This window comes from Aythya marila (genome assembly GCF_965140915.1).
Source record: "Aythya marila genome assembly, chromosome: 1".
NCBI classification, from domain to species: Eukaryota; Metazoa; Chordata; class Aves; order Anseriformes; family Anatidae; genus Aythya; species Aythya marila.
This window is the reverse complement of record NC_139042.1, coordinates 72493441-72504201: the sequence shown is the minus strand read 5'-3', so window position 1 is coordinate 72504201 and position 10761 is coordinate 72493441.

Below are 10761 nucleotides of genomic sequence, written 5' to 3'. Positions count from 1 at the left end.
GTAACGTTTTCTAATACTTTTATTTTTTGAAAATTGTAAACAGTGATTATCAGACTATGATATTTTATAGAATTTATTCTTAAGTCAGTGCAGGGTAAAAAGATGTGTTTTTTTTTTTTGTAGCACAATGTATTAAAGTTGCACCTGTATTACTGACCTAATTAAATAGCATTTAATTATATCTTTATTCTCTTCTTAAACCCTTGAGCCCTAAATTAGCAAATCAATGCTCAGAATGAGGTGTGTACCTAAATATCTAGCAGGGAAGCTGCTGATCAAAAAAGAAGTTAATGAAGAAAGGGACAAGTATTCAAGTATTTTATCAAGATTGTTCATGTGATCTTTTCTAATCTAAACAATTTCCTTAAACATGCCACAGATTAGGTATGTCTTTAGTTCCTTTACTTAATTTTAAAATTTTATTTTATTGCAGTTCTTGTAAAATGGTAATATATTTTTTAATAATAACACATATTTTAAAAAGGTGTGAAGTTCTCATTTTAACATTGAAATAGAAGTCAAGCACTTTTATTCATCTGTCCAATCTTCAGTAAACACACACATTTAGAAGTATTCTTAGATACAGAATGACTTCTAGATACGGCCATTATGCAAGGGGAAAAAAAAAAAAAAAAGAATCTGAAATCAAATGTTTAATCTGTTGGGGTCAAATGAAGTATTTGATAGTGTGGTGTTCATCAGGCCAGAATTTGCTTGCTGCTAGTGGAAGTTTTTGAGGCTTAAGAAATTGAAGATTTGGTTTAAGACTTCTTAAGTCAAGACTTAATAGCTTCAAAGTTCCATCAGAATTGCACTTCACATTTTTTAAAGTGTTACAGTTTCCATTATGTTTATCTTTGCCTCCTTTATGAAAGCATATTACCAGTGATAGGCCTATAAAATACAATTCTTTTCCAAAAGAGATAATAACTATGGCTTAACGAATATCAGATGAACATATTTCACATTCTGTCAGTGTTTGGCCGTATGTCCTGTCTTTCTCTGCTGAGATACAATTTGTCCATAATAACCACCTTGAAATCCTTTTGTAGAAATAAAGTTCAGGAGGAGACCAAGTCAGTCCAGGATTAGTAATCTTAAACCTGAGTCTGGATGTCATTCCAGACTCTCTGGAATGTAATTCCATATGCTGTCATTCCTTTTTTTTTTTTTTTTTTTTTTTTTTCCTTTAGTTAAATTGTTTAGCTAGTAATAATTTTTCCTTAATATTTTTTTCCTTTAATTAAATTATCCTTATCTCAACCTGTGAGTTGTTCTTTACTTCTTCCTCTCCTTATCTAGAAGCTTGTTCCCTTTCCAGTTTCCAGAGGTGATGGGAAATTGAGTGATTGTTCTTGGTTTGAGAAGGTTTCACAATTTTTACTTGATTAATCAAAGGAGTTACTGCATAGCTTTCATGGAAAGAAAGAGTTGCCATTCTTTTCTTTTTGTTTTGAAAATGGAGAAAAAAGATTTGTTTGATACCTTTTGGAGAAGCAGACTAACAGGATGTTTCAGATGTTTCATTAGAGCTGTGTAGATTACAAATGAAATGAGTTTATATATATGTTTTTTGCTTGGCTATCACAAAAAGAGATTGAAAATGACCATGTCCCTAACATGACTTACGACTAATACAAATTAAAGTAGGAATATAGGCACATAGGTCAGAAAGGAAAAAAAAAAAAAAAAAAAAAAAGAAAAAAGAAACAGGGAAATAAACAGGGTGTTCATGTAATCAAGATCTGATAAAATGTCTAAAACACTAGCCACTTCACTTACATATTTTAGTGATTATCTTCAAAAGCTCATGAAGCCCAATTGAGGTACAAGAGAACTGAAAAAAATAAATGCCAACACTAGTTAAGAAAACGTAAAACAGTTGAACTTTGGTATCAGGAGAAGTATTTTGTTTAATACATTACTAAACAATCAATCAAAGAGCATCTGTAGAGTAAATCAGTGATAGGAAGCAGCTGTTCTGGAAGTTTCCACAACAAAACATATAAAAGCAAACTAATTACCTCCTCAAAAAAAGTAATTATCCTAGAGTACAGGAAGAAATTGGTATGATATATATTAAGCAAAAATTTCTTACATGGTCATACAGTCCAGACATTCTTCTGTCCAAACTAAAGAAAAGTCATTGATCTATTATAAAATGTGAGAACAGATGTTTTCAAAGAATTTAAAGAGAAGTCATGATTACTGGTTATCGGTTAAACATGTCAACTGCATCCAGCTCATGTTTCTTTTTGAGATCAGTACCATTCCACATTTTCATTAATGACTATCAGGCATGGAGAAGGCACTCTGAAAATAGGTGGATAATATAAAACCGAAAGAGATTAAAGCACAGGGGACAGAATTACAATTCAAAATTATCTTAGTGAAATGACTGGAGATCAAAAAAATTAATTCAGTGAATACAAATGCAAAAATTTTATTCAGAAGGAAGAAATTAAATACACAAACAGCAAAAAATTTGTGAGGAAAGAGTAGGAGTGGCACAAGTTTGTACAATGTTATTTCAAAGAAAACATCACTTTGAAAGAAAGGTTTTGTAAAGCAACTCAATGGAGATAATGAAGATAATTATTCTTGTCCCAGACAGGCCCAAATGGAAAGTAATTGAAAGAAACCCAAGAAAGTGTTTTAGGAAAGATAACCTAAAAGGATAAATTGAAATAGGACAAATTTGTTTAGCTTCAGGAAAAAGAAAAAAAAAAGTATTAAACGTAGTTAATCAAATGTGTGGGAAGTCATTATAAAGAGACAGTAAACAGTTCTTTTTCAGGTTCCCTGGGGTTAGTATGGGGAATAATTGAGTTAACTTACTGCAAGCAAGTTGTAGACTAGATAGTAAGAAAACTTTGTAACTGTAATGACAGTTAAAAGATGTCAACAGTAACAATGGTAATGGTCAAGACCCAGGAAAGGGCAACTGCAAAAAGGTAGACTAGCAAACTACTTGTTTAAGAACCAGTTCCAAAAACAAACAAACAAACAAACAAAAAAAAAAGGCACAGATATATGGATGTTTGCTGCCTACATTGGGACTGTATTTGTGACCTCACAAACAGGCTACTGACCAAGCTTAGTCAAGCCAGACAACTGTCACCTGCTCCTGCTTTTTCTGTCCCCTATGTGGAGGACTGAGGCTGTGACAAGGAGACTCAGAAACATCAGAAGGGACTTTACATCTGTACTGGGTCTGGCTGGGATGTTAACTTTCCCAGCAGCAGCCCATACAGTGCTGTGCTCTGCACTTGTAGCTAGAACAGCACTGGCATCACACCAGTGTTGTGTCTGCTGCTGAGCAGTGGTGGCACAGCATCGGGCCTCTCTCTAACCCTCCTAGGGGGTGGGCAAAAAAGTGTGAAAAGAAACATCACCAGGGCAGCTGACCTAAACCAACCAAAGGGATATTCCATACCATATGATGTCACACTCAGCAATAAAAGGTGGAAACAAGAAGAAGAGGGGAGGGGTGGGCTCGTGTTGTGAAAACGTTGGTCTTCCTCCCAAACACCGACTACAAGCGTTAAGGCCCTCCTTCAGGGACGTGATCAAACATCACTCATATATGGGAATTAGAGAGTAATTTCTTTCTTCTGCACTTCCACATAGCTTTCTTTTTTTTTTTTTTTTTTTTTTTTTTTCCCTTTCCCCCTCCCTTTTCCCTTTTCCCCTTTCCTCTTTTTTTTTTTTTTTTTTTTTTTTGTCCCTTTAGTTAAATTGTTTAGCTAATAATAATTTTTCCTTAATATTTTTTTTTCCTTTAATTAAATTATCCTTATCTCAACCTGCGAGTTGTTCTTTACTTCTTCCTCTCCTTATCTAGGGAGGGGAAGTGAGAAAGCGGTTGTGGTGTTTAGCTGCTGAGCACAGTAAAACCACAACATCCATTAGAAATATGCTGAAGGGATCAGAAGCATGAGTAGTATTCTCCTCAGTCCTCCCCATTGGAGACTGGGACACAAAGAAGAGGCAGCACACAGGTCAGGTGAATGATTGTCTGTGTAGCTGGTGCCATGATTAATATTTCATGTTTTATGATCTTGGGAGTGCTTTTAAGAGACCAGGCATGCTGACACAGGATGGGGTACACCTGACCAAGTGGAGCAAGAGTGTCTTGGGCAGCAAGCTGGCTGGATTTATTAACTGGGCTTTAAACTAGATTCAGTGGGGGAAAGGGATGTACCTGTAAGTGACTCAAAAGAACTCCTGAATGCCAATACTTTAAAAAAGAGCAGGGAAACACCTGTGAATCATCCCATAGAAATCAGAAAGGACTCCTCAAAAAAGGTGTTATGGCCTATAGCCCAGCTGAAGTGCCTCTACACCAATGGACACAGCATAGGAAAGAAGCAGGAGGAGTTGGAAGCCACAATGCAATTAGAATACTATGATCTAATTGCTGTCACGGAAACGAGGTGGGATGAATCACACAGCTGGAACATTGGAATAGAGGGCTACAAGCTTTACAGGAGAGACAGACAGGGAAGGAAGGGTGGAGGTGTTGCCTTCTATGTTAAGAAACTGATAGACTGTGAAAAGTTCCCTCTAAGAAAGAGTCAAGACCGGGTTGAGAGACTGTGGGTAAAAATTAAGGACCAGACATCTTGTAGTTATGGTCTCTTATAGCCCACCCAGTCAAGGGGAGCCTGTTGATGAAGATTGAAGGATAGCCAATGTCACTCTGGTCTTCAAGAAGGGCAGGAAGGAGGATCCAGGAAACTACAGGCCAGTCAGTCTCACCTCTGTCCCTGGAAAGGTGTTGGAACAGCTTGTTCTGGATTCCATCTCCAAGCAACTGGAAGAGAAGAAGGTTATGAGGAGTAGTCAGCATGGATTCACCAAGGGAAAGTCGTTCTCAGCCAACCTCATTGCCTTCTATGGTGGTATCACCAGCTGGGTAGATGAGGGGAGAGCGGTGGATGTCGTCTACCTTGACTTTAGCAAGGTTTTTGATACTGTCTCCCATGACATCCTGATAGCAAAGCTGAGAAAGTGTGGGTTAGAGGAGTGGACAGTAAGGTGGGTTGAGAACTGGCTGACTGGCCAAGCTCAGAGGGTGGTGATCAGCGGCACAGAGTCTGGCTGGAGACCTGTGACTAGTGGTGTTCCCCAGGGGTTGGGGCTGGGTCCAGTCTTGTTCAACATCTTCATTGACGACCTTGATGAGGGAATAGTGTTTGCCCTCAGCAAGTACGCCAATGACACAAAGCTGGGAGGAGTGGCTGACATGCCAGAAAGCTGTGCTGCCATTCAGTGAGACCTGGACAGGCTAGAGAGATGGGTAGGAAGAAAGCAAATGAGATTTAATAAGAGCAAGTGTAGAGTCCTGCACCTGGGAAGGAACAACCACATGTATCAGTACAGGATGGGAGATGACCTGCTGGAGAGGAGGTCTGAGGAGAAGGAGCTGGGGGTTCTGGTGGACGACAGGTTGACCATGAGCCAGCACTGTGCCCTTGTGGCCAAGAGGGCTAATGGGATCCTGGCATGCATTAAAAGGAGCTTGGCCAGCAGGTCAAGGGAGGTAGTTCTCCCCCTCTACTCTGCCCCTCTACTCAGGCCTCACCTGGAGTACTGCGTCCAGTTCTGGGCTCCCCAGTACAAAAAAAGACAGGGATCTCCTGGAAAGAGTCCAGCGGAGGGCCACAAAGATGATAAGGGGCCTGGAGCATCTTCCCTATGAGGAAAGGCTGAGAGACTTGGGTCTGTTCAGCCTGGAGAAAAGAAGACTGAGAGGGGATCTCATCAATGTGTATAAATACCTGAGGTGTGGGAGACAGAGGGATTTGACCAACCTCTTTTCAGTGGTTTGGGGGGATAGGACAAGGGGCAATGGCCACAAAATAGAGCACAGGAAGTTCCGCACCAACATGCAAAAGAACTTCTTCACGGTGAGGGTGACGGAGCACTGGAACAGGCTGCCCAAGGAGGTTGTGGAGTCTCCTTCTCTGGAGATATTCAAGGCCTGTCTGGATGCCTACCTGGGCAGCCTGCTTTAAGGAACCTGTTTTGTCAGGGGGGTTGGACCCAATGATCTTTCGAGGTCCCTTCCAACCCCTACAGTTCTGTGATTCTGCGATTCTGCAATTCTGTGATCCTGTGAACTCATTAGGAGCAGCCCTGTGGAGAGACTTGGGGGTTCTGGTAGACAGAAGGCTCAGCATGAGCCAGCAGCTTCTGCTTGCATCCCAGAAGGCCATCTCAATCGTGGGCAGCATCTAAAGAGGAGTGGCCATCAGGTCAAAGGAGTTGATTGTACCCTTCTGCTCTGCCCTTATGAGGCTTGACCTGGAGTACTTTGTACAGCTTTGGGGTCCATGGCACAAGAAGGATGTGGACTTGTTTGAATGAGTCCAGAAGATGGCTACAAAGACAACCAGGGGGCTGGAGAACCTCTCCCATGAGGAAAGGCTGAGAGAGCTGGGGATGTTCAGACTGGAGAAGGGAAGGCTCTGGGGAGACCTCATTGGAGCCTCTCAGTACATCAAAGTGTCTTATAAAAAGAATGGAGAAGGACTCTTTACTCAGGTAGATAATGACAGGACAAGGGGATCTTAAACTAAAAGAGGATAGATTTACACTAGACATTAGGAGGAAATTCTTCACTGTAAGGGCAGTGAGACACTGGAACAGGTTGCCCAGAGAAGCTGTGGATGCCCCATCCCTCGAGGTTTTTCAAGGCCAAGCTGGATGGGACCTTGGCCAATCTAATCTAGTGTGTGGCATCCCTGTCTATGGCACATGGGTTGGAGTTAGATGATCTTTAAGGGCCCTTCCAGTCCATGACATTCTATGATTAAACACTATTATTTTCCTTGAAAGCATTGTAAATTTCCCATCCTGGGAGACTTTTAAAAGCAGTTTAGTCAGATATCTGTCATAGGCAGTGAACATCCTTGTTCAAGGAGGAGAGGAACTTGAGAAATCTTGGGGGTTCCTTCAACATCTAAATTTCTACTTTTATATACATATATATATATATATATAAGTGTAAAATGCTAACTATCAGAAGGACTGTAGTAAATACTAATTTAATGAATTGGGAAAAGGCTTTCAAATTTTAATCTAAGCCTTTGTTATGTACTCTTTATGATAATCTGTGAGAAATTCTTAATGATCGGGTAAATGGCAGATAGGTACTCATAACAGATATGTCCAATTTAACTACATTTTTATTGTGGAGATCTCATACAGAGATTTCTAGAAGCAGTTATAGCATAGAAGCAGGATCGCTTTATTATTCAAATAATAACAGTTTTTAAAGGCACCTCCCATCAGATCATTCACAGAGTTGCACAGATCAGAAATAAAGGACTAGCAGGCCTTTAGGTATGTATTTTACCCAACCTGGCTTTCATTTATCAATACATAGAAATCATTCAGAAAGGAACACTCACCATATTTCAATATAACCAACTAATATAAAAATTTCCTCAAAACCTGTGCACATCTGCCTTGTACTTTTACTGTTAGTCATGTGATGTAACAGAGTATTCTCTCTCTTTCATTGTTTGCAACTTGACCGTAGTGTACTCTGAGTGATGAAATGTGGTGTAAGTCCTTGCAGAAAGCATTTAACACTCCGTTAACAATCCCCCAAAGAAATATTCCCTGGAAAAGATAAACAATACAACAGGAGACATTGCACACTTTAAGTAGATCATGGAGTATTATCGAGGATATAGTTTGTGGTAAAAATCATGGCTTGTCTGTTGCCATATCTTGATGTATAAAGTTGAAGATTGGTTTGTGTGTCCTAAAGGTTTGTGTCATTTTTCAACTACTCCCATTTTCTTAACAAAAGATACTGTTTTTCTCTGCAAGCCTTTTCTTGCTGATTCAGTGCAGTAACACTAACACTGAAGTATTAGTTAGCATAAATGTTAGTAACTTTGATAAACAACTGTATTAGAATAGTCTTACATGGCTGAAGTGCCATCCCCACCTCTTTTGTTGGTCTCATGTTAGGTTTCAAAGGTGATGTAATGGAGAGCCAGAGAGTGCAATAGAGAGAGGGAGGGGGGTGTAACTGAGGACATTCCTCTCATGTTTCTTCCCTTCCCATAGGCAAGACCCATTGTCACTTTTCAAACGGTGAGAGTGATGCATCTGACACCTGGCATAATGTGATGGGGAAGATGTTATGACATTGGACTGCAGCTGTGTACCACCTGCTAAGCACCTCTTTGAGTGTAGGTCCTCCATAAAGGGAAATATATGTTGGTAAGAGTACCGTACTACAGTTTCATCCCAACTCCATGATCCTATTTGTTAAGCACAGCTGGTCATAATATCAAAACATTTATGTGTTAGCAATGCCTGGTGTGTCAGATCACCAAGTGAGATAGAGGTATAAATATGTGATGTCTCTCAGCTGCTGGGGACCAGAGACGGGAGCCAACGCTATAAGTCTTAACACAGGTGTGGGAGTAGGATGACATGAGATGGATAGTTAGATTACAAAATTAAAAGAATAAGTGGTGCTGTCACATGTAGTTGCCTTCTGTTGTACATTGTGTCACTCAAAGCACACCTGGCATCACAGGCATATTCCCTAACCCCTGAATTAACAACACATGCACCAGCTTCACAGTTAACTTTGCTCCCAGTGGCATTTATAAATCAAGGCTCTGAGTTAAAGCTTTTTTTTTTTTCTTTTTTCTTTTCTTGGTTCTACCACAAATGCTAAAGGTGATGAGTCACTATATTGTTCTACTAAGAACTGCTCTGTGCAGCTCTGAAAAATTATGATAATAGACAAAGTGAGCAACATTTTCACTAACCTTTAGTTACTAACCTGGGGAAGGAGACCTGATAATGAAGGATAACAAATGCATGCAACTACTATAGAGCAGGCAAGTAAAACAAACTCCTGAAATCAATATGAAAGTACCTGGATCCCTAATTGTATACAAAAAGAAGTTTATTAAGTGCTTCATTTTGTTTAGATGAAATGAGCCTGGGAACTGCTAAGGAAATTGAAAGTCTGAGTATTATGAAAGCAAAGAAAAAACAAGTGGGTCATAGATATTTCTTATAAGGGTACTTTTCTTATATAAAATTGAGGTTCACATTTAATACTGTTGTTGTTGTGTTTTGTTTTGTTTTTGTTGTTGTTGTTTTTTTTTTGTTTTTTTTTTTTTAAACAAACACATTGATGAAGTTTTGTCATATTGTGAGCAACAGGTCATTAGCATGTTCAGGTATTTTTAAAAATCCTACTAGTAACTTGTTTGAAATCTGAAGAAAAGTCTCACTAGGCAGTTGTAGTGACAGTATTACTTTACTGTTATTACAGTTTTAATGGAAGAGGTGTGTACGTAATTACTAAAAAAAACTGCAACAGGCATATTAACATAACACATTTTAAGTAAAGTATTGTAACCTGCAACATTGAAATAATACATATTTCTAATCATCTCTAGTTCTCACATCTGTAATGTGTTTGGGGAGTGGAGCAAAAGGATTGCTTACAAGGCAGTCAGGTAAGGTGAGGTGACATGGTTTATTAGGTTGCTATTACCACCAAAAAAAAGTATATTAAAAAATAATAATAATAATTCTGCTCTCCTAGATCCTTTACACCACTTCTTTTGTTAATATGGGCTTTCTCCAAGTCGGTTCCATGCAATTCAAAACATTTTAATTGTTTTGGTAAAGAACTAATCCTGAAAAATTGAAAAAATAAAAATAAAGAGGAAGAGAAAAAATGAAAACATTTATGATTTCCAAAGTTTCTGTCTGGTAAGTGGAGCCGAACCAGCTCATCTAGGAATGGTAACTACTGAAATGTGCACATGCAAGAAAGAAAATACATGATATAGAATGAAGCCTGAAAGCAGAAAAACCTCTTCCAACAGCCATGAAATATTATTCTTACCCTGATGTTTCATCAGAACTTGCCCTGTGAGTAACTGAAAAAAAATCATTAAACCTCATATAGTGAGGTTTTAGTATTGTATCAAAGTTTTTCAACATTTTCTTTTGTATAGTCTAGCAAATGTTTTCATGCAGCATATGTTAAGTGTGTATTTATAGTCATAGGTAGCGATCCTGACCTGAAGACCACCATACACAGAGGAGCTGATGGTCCATATCACTGTTAGCCTGAGCGCAAGCACCCTGTCCATGCATAGTGTGGCTTTCAGGCCTGTGTTTTGATGCATGTGTCCTTTGGCCACAGGATGAACTTGGCCAGTTAATCCAGCTGGAACCAACAGGCAACTCCCACTTGTCTTGGTGATTACACTACCAGCGTGGTCTTGCCTTTATATAACAGTACAGCAAAGGTTCCTGTGCAGATGTCTTCATTTGACAGTAAAATTGATGAAAGATTGTTTTCTTTTTAAATATAGCTCTAATGGCCAAAATGGGGCAACCATACCTGGGATGGGCACTGCATAGCATGCTGTGCCCTGATTAGAGGCACTGCACAATGCAGAGTTTCCAGCATATGAAAGGATATGAGGTTATCTATACTACCATTTCTTTATAGTGCAGTAAATGCCATTTTAAGCTATACTTGACAGAGTGCCTTTCTCATTGGGATCATAATGAACCAGTACCTCTTGGTGTAAAGCACCATGTATTCATTCCTCTTGATAGCATGAAAGCTGTACAGTCTAATGATCATTCTGGTTTATCTTCATAAACGGCAGAGTTGGTAAGAAAGATAACAGGTAAATTATGTTTTACAATAGTTTTCACTTTTTTTTTTTTTTTTTTCCCAAAACAAGTCTT